Source organism: Struthio camelus, chromosome 6 (assembly GCF_040807025.1).
Source record: "Struthio camelus isolate bStrCam1 chromosome 6, bStrCam1.hap1, whole genome shotgun sequence".
Taxonomy (NCBI): Eukaryota; Metazoa; Chordata; class Aves; order Struthioniformes; family Struthionidae; genus Struthio; species Struthio camelus.
Genome location: NC_090947.1, coordinates 12,139,831 through 12,158,355, shown reverse-complemented (window position 1 = coordinate 12,158,355; position 18,525 = coordinate 12,139,831). Strand labels below are relative to the sequence as shown.

Here is an 18,525-nt window from a genome sequence, read left to right as displayed (position 1 = left end):
TAAAAAAGAAAAAAGGAAGCAAGATTTTTGGTCAAGAGAATTTATATTACAACAAAAATCCTCATTCACATGCCTGCAGCAACATTTTTGCATAAATCGTAACAGTACTACAAATGAGCAGTCTTCATGAATTTAAGTGCTAAACTGCTAAATTATCCCTTCTTACCTTCTTTCAAGTATATTATCTATTTACTATTTTTTGCTCTCAGCCACAGTTAACCCCACATAGTTTTTCTCACAATTTTTCTTATTCTGAAACACCTCCTAAAATAATTAAACATAGTGAATTACATGAAGTATTTTAAAGACTTCTTTTAACGAATTCAGAGGCATTTCAACAAGCCTGGCATTTCTTTCAAAACAAGGTAAGTCACGGGTGTCTAGCATGTACAAACTCTTACCCATCTTCCTTGGTACTTTCAAAACATCAGGCTGTTGAATTAAACCTCTTGAAATTGCACAGAATACAACACAGTGGTACAAATGCAGATACAGTAGTTATAAAATATTGCAAGAATTTCCTGCATCCTGCAATGTTCATACCTTGACAGCAGTATCAATCAACTCCAGAACTGCACAGCTACCCCTGTATTCTGGAATCAGTAAAAAACAAGAATTGTCTGTCCTGTTATCTGCCTGTGAAGAGGCAACAGCAAAAAAACATCCATTTTGAATGATGTAGTATCAGAGTCTTATAAAATATGAATAAACGGAAAGCAACTAAAGACACAAAAGGAGGGAACTAAAATATGCTACCAGCAGGATTCTGTTCATCTCTTTCCATTTAACAACAAATATGTAGGTCAACTCAATCTGCAAGCAAGTAAAGAAAATCAAAGATATCTTTAATGGATTCTATTGTCTCTGAGAATATTCCTTCCCAAAAAACTCAAATAGTTCACCTGATCAGCTTACTAGTAGTAAGTTGATCTTACTAGTTAAACTCAGAGCTGTTATTTCTGATGTGTATTTACTTTTAAAGATTAGTACTTCTATATGAAGTCTGAAAAAAGACCTGTATGTCCAAGAGCATGTTTATTTTTCTTCCAATCATATCAGTTCATCCAGTCAAACCTTGATCTTCCCCCCCCTACAAATCTTGCTACACTTGTGCACTGTTTTGAGCCATTCCTGGGTACTACTATCACAGAATTTATACACTGCTGGCTCTCAGAATATTTTGTGACGAGGAGTTCCACTATCTAATCATGCACTGTTTTAAGCTTGTTCCACTACGGTTTTCCTAGCTGCTCCCTAGCTTTTACATTATATGAGACAATTAAAAAGATTTCTGTGCAGTCTCTCTGTATCTTTCATGATTTTATAAATATAGCATAGCCTTCTCTTTGGCCTTTTTACTAGATAAAAAGTTCCGCTCTGTCTAGTTTCTATTCATATAAGCAATTCCATATTTCTGAGCATCTTCAGTTCTGCTGTACTTTTCTTCAAATGTTGTGATATTCCTACAGATTTAGATAGTACCTTGCTTCACAAGAAATACTACTGCGATTTTAACCCTATACCTAAAATACAAAACCAGAAATAACATACACTTATATACATATACACAAACATATATACACACACTCACATACCAGAAATATATAAATAGCCCGATACATAAAATGCAAAACTTCCTAGTACTAGAATAACAAGCTCTCTATTTTTCTGATGATTATGTTCTTCAGCTGCTAAAGAAAGAACAAAACTAGCTACCCTCCTGTTTAATAAATAAAGGAAGAAGAGGGTAAGAGTGTGATTTAGGGGGTGGTACTGTTAAACATTTGCAGACAGTACTAACTCAAAGGCTCTTCCTGAATCACAAAAGCATTCAAATGTTCCATCCATTTACCCAAATAATGACAGCATCCATTTCATAACAAGTTAAGCAATAAAAAAAAAATACTATATATATATAAAAAAGAAGAGTTAGCTTGCACTCCAAGACTTTAATTAAAACCAAATTAAGATGTATAGATTATTAAGGCCTGCAACAATCTTGCTTAAATGGTTACCTCTTTTCAGCAAGCTTGATGTTTTCATTTGATATCCTTTAATCTTTCATGATCCAATCCATTTCGTAGAACTTTATTTTAAAAACTCCCTTCCTCAGATTCATTTTATTTAATTTTTATGTTTTCTAGGCCCCATATATAGTATTTCTAACGCAAACACACCCTCATCCCACCAGCCCTCTCTTCCACCACCACCACCAGCAGCAAAGTTGAGTCATACAGCTGGCTCCCTATACTGCATGACTTCAAAGCCTTCTTCCTATTCTTTATGACCACTACTGCAGTAGGAGAAAGCTACCTTCGAGATCTATCTGTAATCCCTCAAGACCTCCACCCTCAGCAGGACGCTTGCCTGCAAAGCAAGGATGAAAAGGAGAAAATTCACCTTATAACGTGTAACTCAATTGAACCAGAGCAAGTCCATTTTGAAACATCCTCATGCACACGGGCAACTACTGCATCTCAGGTAATGGGCAGTCACTTCCAGACATGGATCACCAATTTCTTTAAAAACGTTAAATTGACTGCTTGCAATCGTATGAACAAATTTTAACAGCAAAGATGATGCAGAGCCATTTCTTGCTCACAGATCTACAGTGGAGAAGAAAAAAAGTAGAAAGAAAATAGTAGCTGCTACTGTCTCAGAAACAGTAGTCAGGCAGGTTTAACACAACTGTTAATTTGATATTTGGCACCTATTTTGATGACAGTAGGACAACAAACTGAAATGGAACAAATACAATCCATGATAAATGGTACCAGGAAATTAATCCAGTATCTGCACCTATGCCAGTGTTCTAATATTTTCTTTTTTATTTAATCTTTCTTTTACTTTGTGTGTCTTGCATTGTATGCTCTAATGCATTGCATTTGTATAGGTTAATTTGCCTACCCACCATAGTACGTTATTGTAGAATAGGTGGGACCAAGTTACATACTGCTGTTTTAAGCAACCAGTGATCGAGACAAATCCAACAGAGCTTAACGTAACTGCCAGAAGCTCTTCCAGGCAAAATAATTATGGCTAAACACTTAATTGCAGTTTTGACATGCACACTTTTTCTCTTCCTTTTTCCATAGAACCGAGCTTTCTTCTGAATGTCCTAGTATCAGTGAAAATAAGCTCTATTCATTGGCTACTGGCTATAACTGTAGAGTACCACGGTGTTAAATACAGAGCTGGATCAAATATTTACAATGAAACTGTGACTTGGGCCTTTCATTATAGTTTTGCAAAACTGGTCCATCTCCCATGAAACTGCTTGTTAGCCTTCATAATTTCCAAGAAGAGGCTATTCTAGTTTTACTGTCTTTTTTTGGACTTATATACGCAATATATTATTTTACAGTGTAAAACATAAGTGCAGCTCAATTCTAAATCCTCACTAAGTTCAATAGCAATTCTGCATGAGGATGACCTACAAATCCGTGCCTCCAATGAGACAAATACGGCAAAGTGCAACACAAATTCAGACAGAGTGAAAGAATGGAGGACACTAATAAAAGCTAGGGACTGGAAATCCTCACAAAGCTGCGTTTTAAATTCTCTTCTGTTAGTAACTGACCCCACAAGACCATTGGATATGAAAGCCAGAAGGCTTTGATTTCAAACAAAATTTGGAATCGTAGGCACGAATATATTATGTGCAGCTACTGACAGTTAAGTTAGACAATGTAGGGTTGATAAAAGTTGATACTAATCATAATATTCAAAGCTACAAAACAAAACAGGGTACAAAAGATTTCTGCACAGAGGGGCGATACAACTAGAAAACAACCCAAGCAAATATAACAGCCTGTGGCACAGAGTTCCAAGAGCACATATAATGAAAGTACCGCTGTTCTAATAGAAATAGAAAATGGTTTTCATTATTCATATTTCATTACTTAGGAGTCTTGGAAGCACCACTAACATGCAGCAAATATTTATGCATCACTTAGATGGGTAAAAGTCTTATTACTTGTTTACTTATTACTCACAGTCCTTGCTTCTGATAAAATTACTTTTCTAAAATTAATAAAATATCATCGATCAATTACTTTCAGACTTAGGGTTGAAATGACTACTTGCAGAAAATATTAAAATTTTACAGATTTGTTCTCAGCTCAGAAATGGCTCTAATAAATTAACGATTTTGCTAACTAAATCTTAACCTAAAATTACTATTCTGTGTGTGAGCATGCTACTGTATTTTTAAGTTGATGAATATTTTTTGAAGAGATTAAAAATAATCCATGCACTAACCTTAGTCTTTTATGGCTAAATTCTATGAAAAAACAATAACATTCCCTCCAACTGACAAAAATATATGCACTTGCAGCAATCTATCAAGTGATTTTTAAAATCAATCCCAATCACTCCCTGCTCCATTTGCCTTGTTGCATAATTTGGAAGACAGCATGCCTCTCTTCCAGGAAGGAAGGAAGGAAGAAGCTAAGAGAATTTTCCTCCCTATTGTTAATTTACTGGAGGAGACGATGGTAAAAGCAAAAGCCAGTATGTGCCACCCTTTCCTGACGCATGGGAGATTATCTGATGACAAGGACTTTCTGTCTCTCAGATACGATACCTTTCAGAAAAGTTTGCGCATAAGCACGGTTCAGTTACAGATTAAAAAAAAAAAAAAGTAAACTAAGTCACCTGCTGCTGATCAAGCAGAAGGAGAGGGGGGGCTGAATCCTAACCATGTCCTCCACTTTCTGGCTACAACCCCCTCATTCAATTCACTTTCTGCCAGGCCCATAGTTGGACAGCACAGCTGTTCCCAGAGCTGTTCCCAGGATCTAGAAAATGTCTTTTCAAGAAAACAAATTCATATATTTCCTTACCCAAGAATATTCACATTTCACTTAGCACTCCAGCCTCCCATCCTCACTAAACCAGACAAAAGGAAAAAAAAGAACAACCATGACTGAAAGTGAGGCTGTGTGCAGAGAGCTGCAGAAGTCCAAAGCTGTCAAAAATATTCAAGGTTTGAGGAGGAATTAGAATAATGACAGAACTGCAGAAATGCCTGAAGACAAAAAAATTAAAAGTGTAAGAGAAAGAGAATCCATGAAGGAAGAAAATCAGAAGAGAGTGCTTTGGGATATACAGGAGGATAAAATAGGAAACCTTCAAGGAAAGGAATCAAAGGAATAATTTAAAGATAATGAATACATCACATTTCATAATATATATTCTTAAAACTCAAATCGTTCTTGCTCTATGGTTAAATTGATTACAGTTCTGTGGTTCTGTAATTAAATAGTCACATTAAATGCACACTAATGATAATCAAGGGAAAAAATTTCACTATCTGATATTACATAAAATCACTTCGGTTCTTAAAAGAAGTAAGTTGAAATGAAAACAGTCAACTCTGCAATGGTTGAACTATCACCCTAGCTATAAGTCTTTACTGGACATTATTTCTATGAAGGAAAGATACCTGTGAAGCTTAACAGTGTTTGGGGATGTGTTACATCCTCCTTGCACTTCCTGTTGAAATTTGGGATGCGAAAGTATATTTTAGTCTTTGGGTTTTATATTGCCAAGACCAGTATTAGAGTATCTTCTCTGTAGATAAAAAGCAACAGAGAAGTCTCTAGTAGATTTAGTGGAGGTTGTCCTATTTAAGGATCAAAAACACTGTTTAGGGTTGCATTTTTTTTTTTAATACGTGCTTTTCTTTAGAGAGGCCTGAGCAGCAGAAGGAAGCACTGCAGACTGAGACATCACTTGTTGTGAAAGACTTTCTCAGAAATGGAAGTTTGGAAGCTTTTGTAAGACTTCAGATTTCACTGATCTGCTTTGGAAGACTGTTCAATAGCTGAATCCTTAAAATCAAAACATTTTATCCCCAGTTCTTGCAGTCTTAATCCTGGACTTTGCCAACTGCATTGTGCTAGAAAGGTGCACTTACGATAGAGTTCACGGTCCCACTCATTCTTCCTACTGCAAATGCCTATACAAGACATTTCCTGCATGGTCTAGAAGGAAAAGTGCTGTAAAAGCGTCTGACTCTTTATTCCTTGGGTCCTCCACGCATATGAATAGCGGATAAATACTTAGACCTACTCTATTTCTGTACAAAAAGACCTGTAGACACTTTATACTCTTATGCATTCCACTCCTACTGAATGTAAATTAGGTGATATTCTGTTCACCTCAATAAAATTTCTAGGCCTGCTATTTAATATAAACCATAGGTAAGTAAATTATTACCTGTAAGTGAAATTTGGCCAGGGAACTATAGTAGCTAACTGCAGCTGAGAATATTCATACTCTATAGAGATCACAGCTGGGCTATTTTTAATTCCAGATAACTAACGTCAAGAAGAATCACAGACAGATGTGCTGCAGAATGATGTTTCCGAACTTTTAAATGAAGAGCTACAAAAACGCAAAGTATGATTACATACATTTATGTTTCAATGAGATAAAATGCCTTCAATTGAGTCCAGTTAAACTGAACTCACCAGAATTTTGCAAAGATGAGAGTGCATGCAATAATAAAACTTCCCAGGGATGGAAGTATTTCATAGAAAACTGAAAAGCTGCATTGTCGTACTAGAAAGCTTTTTCCTTGAATACATCATATATTCACATTTCCTGTAATATTTTTGCCATTTTTCTGTAGTAAGTCACACTTCACAGAATTTTTAGAGCAGATCCTTAATCCACTGCAGGGTCTTTAAAAATGAAACAAAACAACTGAAGGAAAAATTGAACAGATACACTAATCAAAGCACATTACATTCTGTTAATCCACTTAATTTAAACTGTACTTGGCCTGGTTTAGTAAGTGTAAATCAGAGTAGCTCAATTAAAAGAGTTATGCCCACTTACGTTACCTGCAATCAGGTTTACCGTTTCCTTTTTCAGCAAACCACAGTAGGTGCAGAAATACATTCAAGAAATGTGTTACATTCAAGACAGTGTTACATACAATACCACCTTCCCCCATTCCAAATCATCAGGTACAGAACTCAGTTGAGAAGACTCATTTCTTTTACACAGGATGCAGAGCTTCCCTTAGAAATAACAATTTATAGGTTTCAACAACCTGTACTGGACTTAGATTGCCAATCTAAAAGTCTAAAGTCAACCTAAACCTGTTTCCCAAGATATATAATGGATGAGTTTTACATTTAAAACATATTTTGGATAGTGGATGAAAAAAGGAAATAAGCCACCCCTTACAGCAAGAAGATACACAGTCAGAATCTGCTGTAAAAAGATAAGGACCTAAACCTTTCGTCCCCCCGCCACCAAGACTGTGCAGGGCCAGAAGTGACTTCACAATGGCTTCTCTACTAACAAGGAATTATTACGATATTGACTTTTTTGTAGGACTACTTACACGAGTAAACATTAATCGATTTATGTTAGGGTTGTGGACTCAGACCAAAATAATTATTTGACAAATAAGACTTGCTGCAGCTGAGTTATAGCCTACATCACAAGTCATGAAGCACACTCAGTGGAAAGCTAAATCCTTTACTCCTTGAATATTGCTTTTTGCTTTCGAAAGCACACACAATCAGCTACACACTAGGTCAACGCTTTTTTCCCTTGAAAATGAAGTTAAGATATACCACTTGTCTCAGGTTGCTCATGTTTCAGAGGTATTTGGGAGACAGAACTTTTCAGCATCCACAGTTACGAAAATTAACAATCTGTTCTGTTAAAAAAAGTCTCACGTGTGGTTAATCGTATCTGGTTAGTTTACAAAGGCTTTAATATTCAGATACACATACCCAAAACACTGTCTCATGCAGTAACGAAGGGATGTCATCAATTTAAAAATCACAGTCATCCGTCAGAAATATTTCCATAGATAAGAGCCTCATATAAAAGCTAAAGTTACACAGCAGAAAGAGATTTGAGGAAAAGTATTTCTGTTTTTCCAGCCTGAGCATTTGAGAATTTGACAATATCTGTATTTTGTTCTCCTTAACATCCCAGCAGTCTCCCTTTTTGTTTGGGGGGATTTTTATCAAGGCACTGGAAAGAAAAGGACTTACAACAATAACACAAACCCTGGCAAGGAGATACAGTGACAGGCACAAGACCTGAGGCTTACACTTTCTTCTAAGAACAGACTAAAAATGGATAGTATCCCTTGTTAAAAAACAGTAGTGTAGGAAGGATCCATTCACAGGTAGAAAAAAAGCTGTAAGATTAAAATGAAGGATTCTTCCTCGCCAACTCATAGTACTTCTCCCATTAAAATCAAGAGGAAAATTAAATACAAGTAGTTGTCCTTTCACTGATTTTATTTACCACTTACATTTATAATCAACAAACGTAAAAGAAATTAGACTTTTATAAAGCAAAAAACAAAGCTAGTTAGCTGGAGGGAGTTGTTTGTTTGGTTTTAATAAAGTGATGGTTGTCATCTTACGGCTAACTGAATAAAGACTTAGGAACCTTATGCCAAGAGGTGCTGAACATAACTTGTTGTATCTACAGTACCTCACACTCATTGTAAACTGAGATAAGCATGAGCAAGCTGTAAAATAGATACAGCTTTCCTGACTTCATGTTCATACAGCCTTGGCAGTTAATTGTTTTAGCTGGTGATTCATCTTCTCATGATGAAGCAAACATATCAGAAGTTGAATATCAATAAATCAAAAAAAAAAAAAAAAAAAAAAAACACTGTACTGTAGTATATCTAAGCCAAATCCTTTTGCCTAATTATTAAACTTACCTTAGGTAGAAATTCAGTACTTAAGTTTATGCCTCTTCATACAGTCATTATTACTATAAAGTAAATGAAATAGCTAAACATAAAAGGAAAAATTTCTTCCAAAATGGTAAGTCAGTTTCTAAGACAGAGGATCTCATTGGAAAAGAGTATTTTCAAAAACGCAAGAAGAAATTAATGCAAGACCTAGCTGAATACACTAAAATACAGAAAATAAGGCTAATTATTTAAATTAGTCCAACTGTTAGAATGCTGAATCTGACAAGTTGACCTTATTTACATATTTATTATGAAGTCCTGGATAAAATCAACTCTAGAAAACCAGCCTTCCATCATTTGCAATACGCAGTATGTTTAACACAATACTAAAGAAAAAAGAGAGAAAAAAGGGGGAGGCAAAAGAAAAAGGGGGAGGCAAAAGAAAAAGGGGGAGGCAAAAGAAAAAGGGGGAGGCAAAAGAAAAAGGGGGAGGCAAAAGAAAAAGGGGGAGGCAAAAGAAAAAAGCCTACATCTTTGGTAGCAGAAACAAAAACAAATGTAACTGTTCAGCAAAACTAAACTAGTGACACAAATGAAGGCCTAAATTATAAATTATCATAATTCTAAGCAGCACAACAATTTATACCTGCTGAGAAACAGCACTGTGGTGTTTACAGTGGTTCTCTACATTAACCAGTGGTTTTATAACGAGAAATATGAACTTGCCACGCCTAACAGCCCAACACAACACATACTTACTCAAGTTCAGAACAAGTTCAGAACACACTCTTATTCCAGTTAATAGAACGCATTTAAATGTTGGACTAGGTTTAAGTTACGTTGTACAAGAAGATATTTCATTCTAAGGAAGTAAAAGCACCTTTTAAGAAGTGAAACAGAAATGGTGTCATATCTATACACTCTGAGATTATTAGATGAACATTTGGGACAAAAGCACAGCACAAAACAAATGAGAGTTTTGGCGTTTATTCTAGCTTTGATACTTTGCCACATATGCTTACAAGATCTTAATGGCATTTTGGGACGATCTGGACATTACTCAACACGACATTATTCAAAACATATGAAACTAGTTCATATATACGTATGTGAAAAAATAATATGCAGCACACTTAAAACACTGCTTTCTCATCAAGAGGACAGCAGTTTCTTGTTTTTCTTTAGTTACACAGCATGCTAGGAGCTTTTTCTTATCCAAAAATATGCAGCATTGTCTTCATGGCTACATCTGTATCAGTACACACAGCAGGCCAGGAAACAGATTCTGAAGCTACACAGTACAAGGCACGTGCTAAATGTTCTTTCCACACAAAACTGGGTTGTCCCATTGATACTTCCTCTTGCGAAAGCCCCTGGTCCCTGGTGTTCCTTGAGCTGCACCCGGGCAATTGTCTGGTTTGGCCTGCTGGCACTGGCCAAAAGCATGCTAGGGAGCCCGCTAACAACGGGACAGCGCCACAACCACGGGACAACGTTCGAGTCCATGCCCTGACCCTGCTCAGTGAGCAGGTACTGGCATAGCCTTACTTACGCAATGAAATTTTTGCAAGCCTCAGAGAGCTTACTAGAATTATAATCTCAATTTTCCTATTTTTAATATTATACCTAATTAAGAAATTTAATCCAAGTTTTTGGGAAATTATTCCCTTGCTAACAATAGTTCCATTACTGTAATCAATTAAGAAGTATGAATTAGTGTTCTTTGTTCAGTTGTGGTTACCTTTTTAAAGAAATTAGAAAGAATAGGGATTTTAAGAAGTAAACTCATCATTTCTTGTGAGAGGAATAACTATTTTTCCTCAAACTACCAGCTTGAAACAGATTCAAATCAGCAACCTAGCAGAAGAATAGCATCATCAAGCTAGCTGACTAGTTTGTTTTAAGATGCACCTTAAAGAAAGAAAATAGATACCATAACAAGCGTAGCTTTTGAAGTTGGAGCACTGTAGTTTAAAACCGTGAAGCTCAAACTCTCTTGAAAGAGCTAAGGTTAAAAAATGATTCAAAGATGGGAACATCCCTTTTCATCCCAATCACAATCCAAATAGAACTGCTGGTTTTAAAATTTTTTATTGTTCACAACTGTTACCAATACTTACCATCTGCAAGATCCAATTTAGCAAAAGCCCTTCATGTGGGGCATCTAATGAATAGTCACTTCTGAGCATTCTTTTAGCACGATTCTCATAGATCTCACTGCTTCCCACCAGGCTGCGGCTGACCCATCCCACTGACTGTAAGAAGCTGTGACTGTCACACTCATTCCTGGCAAACTTGTCTTTCTTCCCATGGTTACCTCATTGGACAAGGATCAGTCAATTATTCTTTTTTAAGATGCTGTTGGTTATTCCTGGAGGAAAATGAATTTTACTGCTGCATGCTTTGGCCTCATCTAATTACAATACTAGCCTTCAGGGAATTTTTAGACTAATAATATTATATTTGTTAAGCACAGAAACTTTTAATCTGATTTTCAAGTGGATCCTAGCCAATGGATCCGGGCCACCATAGCACTTAACAAAACACACACTTGACTGCCCTTCGTGCAATATTTCGGTGGGCTTATCATCTAAATATTAATTGTTCTTACCTAATATCTTTCTCTGACGGCCAATACAAGCGACCGAATTTAAACGCTATAGGCATATTGACAATGTTATTAGAGGTTTTATAGCTGAAATGCCACAAGTGCAATTGTTCCTTTGAGAAGCTGTATACACACTTATAGAGACATGCGCACCTTAAGAAATCTGAACCAAATATGCTAGGATGTCTGCGTAACTCCCCAGTTTGTCTACTTATCACATAATTTCTTGTACTCTGGCACCATGAAACACCAGCTCAACAGTACAGTTTATCTTTTTTTTTCCTTTTTGTATTTCAGCATACTGGTCTTTATTTTCAACGATTTCTTCAGATAATTTCCAATGGTAATATAAAGAGCAAAGAAATAAACTATTAATTATGCCATAATGACTCCTCCTACCCCACCCCCTGAACATAAGCAGCAAAGACTACCCATCAATCATCTGCTTTTTGGTACTCCCTTAACAATCTAATGGACAAATAGTGCACTATTTCAACTATCAGCTTCAGCTTGACTATACTAATTGAGTCTTTTCAATAAATAATGCTGGATTAACATCTCAATTTCAAATTCATTTCAATTATTATTATTGCTTCTCTGGAACACCCACATGCTGCAGCTGTGCCAGGTAGAATGGATTAAACCTCTATACTTCTAAGAAAAGAACCTCTTTCAAAATGATGTTTCAATCTCTCAGAATCACCATTTGAAAGTAATTACTTTCTACTTTTTCTAAACTGCACATTTCGGGAGATATTTACTAAACAAATTACAAGAATCACTGTCTGTTAAACAACAATTGTATTAGCATACCATTCCCCTCCAATCATGAAAAACACAGTCGTGACACAAAACTGTGCAAATGTAACATGACACAAGATACTAGCACAAAGAATCAGGATAGCCGTCATTGATTGCACTGTCTAAATCCAATTCGAAATTAGACTTAGTCACTTCAATAGTCTCCTCAGTACAACAGGGAGAACATCATAAAAAGAATCAACAGCTTTCCACAAATAAGACGAAAATATGAAGGTCATAACTTGTTATTTGCCTTGAAATCTAAATTCACATATCCTGTCAGCAGAACTTGGAAGCCTAACATCAACATCATCAAAACAAATAATGGGATTCCTAGGTCTTGGAAAGCATGACTGAAACATTTAAACTTATAACATGAATGGTGACATCTCGATTTAACAGTCCAGGGTTTCTGATTAGAATTCACAATGTGACCGCAGTCGTCTTAACACAACCATTCAGAAGTTTTGTCAAGATGCTCAGAAAAGAATATACATCTACAGTGCTACTTTCACCAAGTATGCCGTCATTTTTAAGACGAGATACAGGTTTCAAGCACTGATGCCTACTTTTTTTTTCTTTTTACATAATATCAGTCATGTTTCTAACACGTATACGTTGCAAATGTTAGCTGAACTTTTCTTACAAGTACTACAGTATTTTAGGATCATAGACTCCTACTTGCCTTACATAAATACAAGAAGGTATGGCCTAACTCCATGTAAAATACAGTTTCTATACAATGAAAATTAATAGCCTACCTACCTTTCAGTCTCCAAGCTTAGATCATATTCAGCTACACTGCATGCTCTAGATGTCAAAAAGCTATCATCACCTGATAGCGGTAGACAACCTATGAGAAGAGCGCTCAGTAACGTCACCGCATGAAGTGGTACCCTTGCAACGTGTCCACGCCACACAAAGCTTTGTTACCACTGTCACTCTTATCGACAGACTCAGAGAAACAGGCACAGGGACTCGGTCTTTTCCTCGACATCAGCAATAGTCAAACAGATCACAAACATCACAGGAGCCCAGTATTACTACCTGTATTATACTTGGTTTGTACACAGTTTACTTCAATTTCAAGGCAAATTTCTGAGATACTAAACTGGAATATGAAAATAGCTTATAACAAAAATAGTTAATCACACTCTTCTCACCCTGCAAAGGCCCTAGTATGATTGAATAAACACCTCATGTGTGACATTAGCTGAGAAGAGCCATGAAATAACAGTCTCCAAAGTTTGCAAGAGTGAGTTTGTTTTCCTTGTAAGTTGAAGGAGGACTTCTACATAAAATATTCGACTCACTGGTAGAATGGCCTTTTTTTTTTTTTTTTTTTTAAGATACTGAAATATCATATGACAATTCATTGGGTTTTATTTACTATTAGTTCCATCTGTTGGGCAATGAAATTAATATTCTTCCTGCTGGTAAGTGAAGAACTTCAGCTTTCTCCCCCTTTACAGTATTATCAAAAGATCAGCAAAGGACAATGTGAAGACAAAGACTATGAGCATGCCTTGCACAACGACAGGATCATCAAGAAAATTAGGCTTTGCTACTCTGAGCATCCAATACTACAAAAGGCAGCACTGCTTATACTCTTGAACAAGTTGCTTCAATATGTTATATATTTTAAGCGCATGCTTAAGCACATCTCATTTCCAATGATTAAGTAACGTTACACAGATAGCTATTTTGATACTTTACCTCCCTTATGTCAGTAATGCCAGTACATTACATTTACTCCATTGGCTAATATGTGAAATAAGCTAAACATCCCATTTCGGTCTGACATAAGTTTTTGGGGAAAAAAAAAACCTGAGTTGGATAAGAAAAGGAATAATATTTAATTATTCAAGAAAGTATTCTGCAGTCCAACACTCAGAAAGCCCTCTTATTTTGCAGCATAATAGAGCTTTAGTTGCTGTGTAAAAAATATTGGCACATGAGGAAACAAAAAAAAAGGTTAGTTTTTTCAATTAGATATTACCATTTATTTTTACAAAATGGGCAAAACAAAATTTATTCCATTTCTTCTCAGGAAATCTGACAAAACAGTATGTTGTTCTGGCTGGCAGCCACTGGAACGTCACAGGGCTTCTTAAAGGTACAACATTGTGAATTTAACAGGTTTGAAAAAGCACCAGAAATATAAAACAAGTAAAAATGCCTTTTGGCTAAATCAATTTTAAAAATAAAGAGCAAAATAGTAAAGTATGTTTTTAAGGAAGGTCTTTGCAGAGACAGTCAAGTGCTTCAAGCCAAAACAAACTCCATAGTGCCAGCAAGCCTGAAAGATATGCCACAAGTTTGCCTTGGCATCATGAGAATGCTGTTTAGAAAGGAAGATGAACTGAAGGCGTTTCGATTTAGAAAAAGCTGAACTATTATTAAGTATAACTTTAAAAACAGTTTCCAGCCAACCATAGAAATTTCATGCAATCTCAGAGTCCACTTTAAAGGTGATGTATTTAAATTCCAGTGTAAGATACTGATAGATAGATACACGTACACACATAAAATAGCATCTAACATCCATTGTGGTATCTACAGCTGATAGGAAAGCATCTATATTTTTGGAATTTTAGAGCCTGAACAACAGTAGTGATGGAAAGGAAGCATGAGGTTTGTTCCTTTCATATGCTAATAAGGACATCATACCTTATGGTCAGATGCAGCACTCACACACTATTGCTCCTTAAGGGAGATCTTTCCAAAGGAATCAAGGAACTGGGGAAAATGGTCAGCTGCATGTAGGACAAAGTTTTTTTTCATCCATCTGTGACATAGATTTCTTTCTGTTCCTTAACACTGTGAATAATTTTTACTGAAATACTTAACACTGGTTTAACTTTTTTATAATACAATTGCTGCTAAAAAAAAAATACAAAAGAAGTTTCAGAGCATACAAAAAGCAGCTCTGTACATTGCTGAAGTGAAGCAAGGTAAGGCCCAGCGCAGAGATTTCAGATACATGAAGAACTGAAGACTGAATCTCTTATAAACATTCCAGTGTAACGCAACGTAACATAAAGACTTCTCCACAAAGCATTCCAGAAAAGACAAAAGGACATTTGCGTTTTCTTTAGAATTATATGCTGCTGATATCTATCCAGAAACTAAAAGACACTAAATTATGTAACTGTATAGGTAAAATAAACTCCCCCTATTTTTGGCACCATGCAGATTAAAAAAAAGACTTTCTTTTTTTAAATAGTCTTATCATTTGTATTAACATGTATACAGAAAAGGTTAGAGAAAAGCAAGCGTACTAAGAAAATAAAAAATACCTCCACAATACATTAGCAAACAATGCACAGAACGGTCAGAATACAAATATAAGCCTCCCCCCCGCCATTGTTCTGTATTTCTGTACACAAAAATATAAATGAACATTGAAATTCACCGTTTTGAAAAGGACATGTAATGATCTTCCCCTCTCCCCCCATCACAGACGCTACGATAAGAAATTTGGAGAATATCTTTATAAATAAATAAGTATACCAAATGGTGAGGGAAAAAGTGGAGGAAATAAATGCAGTGCACAGAGTGCCCGAATAGCATTCTCAGGGCAGAATGTTAGTTACAGTCAATAGAAAATTAGCTGTAATTAAACGGCCAAAAAGGGATTAAAATCAACGCCAACCCAACCAAACCCTGCGGAGGCTACGCGCCCGCCAGCCGAGCGAGCCTTGGCCCGGGGCGGGCGGGCGGGCGGGCGGGCGGAGAGGCGCCGGGGCGAAGGGGACGCGCCCCGCCGCAGGTGTGCCCGCCGGCCCCGGCCCGAGGGCACCTGCGCCGGCAGCGGCAGCCCCGCGCCCCGGCCCCGGCCCCGGCCCCGGCCCCGGCGCTCGCCCCGCCGCCCACCTGCCGCGGCGCGGCGGAGCCCACTCACCTCGCCGAGGCGCACACTGCGGCTCCGCGCCCGCTCCGGCAGCGGCTGCCGCGCCGCGCCGCTGCGGAGCCGGGCGGCGGCCGCAGTCACCCCGTCCTTGCGGCAGGCGGCTCCCGCCGGCGGCGGCCCCTGGGCGCCCACGGCGGGGCGAGCGCCTCCCCGCGCGGGGGCGCCGCGCCGCCCCCCGCCCCCGCGCCGCCTCAGCGGCGGGGCTGGACCCCCCGCCCCCTCCGCAGCGGCGGCGGCCGCATCTCCCAGTCACAGGGCCGGCACGGCGGGGCGCCGGCGGGGGCGCCGGGAGGCGGGCTGCCGGCGGCCGCGGACAAAGGCGGCGCCTCCCGCTGCCCGGCGCGGCGCCGGCGGAGGGCCGGGCCGGGCCGAGCGGGGGGCTGCTCCCGCCCCGCCGGCGGCGGGGGGCTGTGGGGGATTGTGGGTAGCCCCCGCCCGCCTCGGCCCCCCGGCTCCCCCGGGAGCGGGCGGCGCTGCCCCCCGGCCCGGCGCCGCCGCGGGCGCATAAATCCCGCCAGCGCGGTGACAAACCGCGCCCTGCAGGGCTGCGGGGAGGTGGTCAAGTTACTGCCTTTCAACAGTAATTTCAGAGAAAGCGCCGCTCTAAAACGCCGATTTCTATTTCTTTCCAGTTCACCCACAGTTACGAGCACTAACACCAGTGCCATCATTGTGAATAAGAGGCAATCGCTATCATTTCCTTAACTTCCATTATCCTGTCTGTCTGGAAGCAGTTTGGTACAATCCGTTCCATATTGCCTGCCTCTTAGTCGATTTTACCTGTTTTTTTCTCCATCACAACGCCTACAAGAGTGTATTGTATAGGAAAATGCGATTATGAAAGTGTAAGTGAAAATTAATATGCCAAATGCACATAAAGGACCAGTGATGTGAAACATACTGCAGAACTACTGCCCGACAGCTGTTTACAAACACCACAGTAATGCCAGTGACAGAAAAATGGGACACCTAACACTCAGTTGCCGCTGATGATACATGATTCAGGTCCTGGGTATTATGAGATAACACTTCAAACTTTGGGTTTTTTTTTGTTTTTTTCCTGAGTCTTAGAAAGTCAAAATATTCCTAAAAGCAAAGAGCACATCAGTCCTAACTATTCTGTATTGTGTATCTATTTCTGTATCATATATATCTACCAATGTATAGGCAAATCAATAGGTTTATTTAGAAGCTGTTTCTTTAGAATGACCAGTTGGCAACCATACTACATTAATGTATTTCAAAATACAAAGTAAATTTTGTATAGCTTATAGTATATTCTCCAAGCCCTGGGCTTGAATCCTTTCTCTGTTGAGGCCCATGGCAGTTTTGTCATGGGCTTCAATAAAATCAGGGAATTTGTTATTCAGGTCTCCTGTATGACACTAGACAAACTGCTCCAAATATGAGCGTATATGGCTGTATCCCAAAGTAGGTCACACTCTGAAAGTCATTAAAATTCTTCCATCTATCTGAAGTTTAAAAACTTTGTCAGTTACATTTTTTATGAACTGCACAAGCATTGGCACTTGCAATGCAGCTGGAACACGCTTAGTGTGCAAATGATTAGTCTTAAACAAACGTTCCTTGTACTCTTTGTTCTTCAAATAACGCTACTCTGATGTATCACTGCAACAACTCGGTTTAGATTTACATTAAGGCTCAGATTTGGATGATTTAGGTTAGTGGTGATTTGGGCATTTTTAGATACATCTCTCTCTTCAGCTGTACCTTCACTTGGCATTGATAATATCATGCCTATTTTACTTCCTGAAACAAGCTGAGGACTGAAAAAAAGATGTGCAGTGCCAAGAGTTTCATCACATTTATAATTAATTATTTGTGCTTTGGTTTTGGTTATCATGACATGTTTATAATCACAAAATCAGAAACTGAGAAGATGAAAACCGTTAGCTAATGAATTATTCTCAGTGGATTTGCAAACTGGAAAAGCCCTTTGACTGTGTGACATGAGTGCTGACTGTCTCTAAGTTAACACTTTTCAGCTGTCAAATTAAAAAAAAATACATAAATCATACATTGGATTTTCATGTTTCTCTCCCTCAAAATGGAGTTTCAGAATGTTATTGCACCCATGCTAGAAAAATCCTACTTCCACTGAGCTTGCTAAAAGTAAACTTCAGTTCATATGAATCTTTAAAGGCCCCTTCACTTCTCACAAACATAAAAGGTGGCAATGGCAATCACAACAACAGTACAATAAAAAAAGTTTGCAGAAATTCAGCACTACTGCTTTTTGGTAATTACATACCTGCCAGTTTCTATAGTCTATATTTCTGATACAGTCACGTGATATGTGATGACATATGTTGAGTCTACAGACCTCCTACGTCTCTGCTATGGTTTAGGATTGTTTTCTAATTTCCTCAGGTATAACCTGTGCCTGTAACTGAACGGAGTTGGCTGTATGACCTCCCTATGAAGACGCTTCATAGAGGAATTGCTGTTTCTCCTACCTTCATGCTCAATGTAGTAGGGTGCTTTACCAGTTGT

At 38.3% G+C, this 18,525-nt stretch overlaps 1 protein-coding gene across 3 annotated transcripts in view; it reads right to left on the bottom strand.

Annotated features, from left to right (window-relative positions):
• The window catches only part of HECW2 (HECT, C2 and WW domain containing E3 ubiquitin protein ligase 2), a 222,182-nt gene that overhangs the window by 163,766 nt on the left and 39,891 nt on the right, over positions 1-18,525 (bottom strand). The window contains exon 1 of one of the 3 annotated variants that reach the window (XM_068948247.1): positions 16,003-16,084. The exons of the other annotated variants lie outside the window; for them this stretch is intronic. The gene's annotated coding sequence lies outside the window, so the exon portion shown is untranslated. Of the gene's footprint in view, positions 1-16,002; positions 16,085-18,525 lie in introns of those variants that run through there. 3 annotated transcript variants of the gene reach the window in all.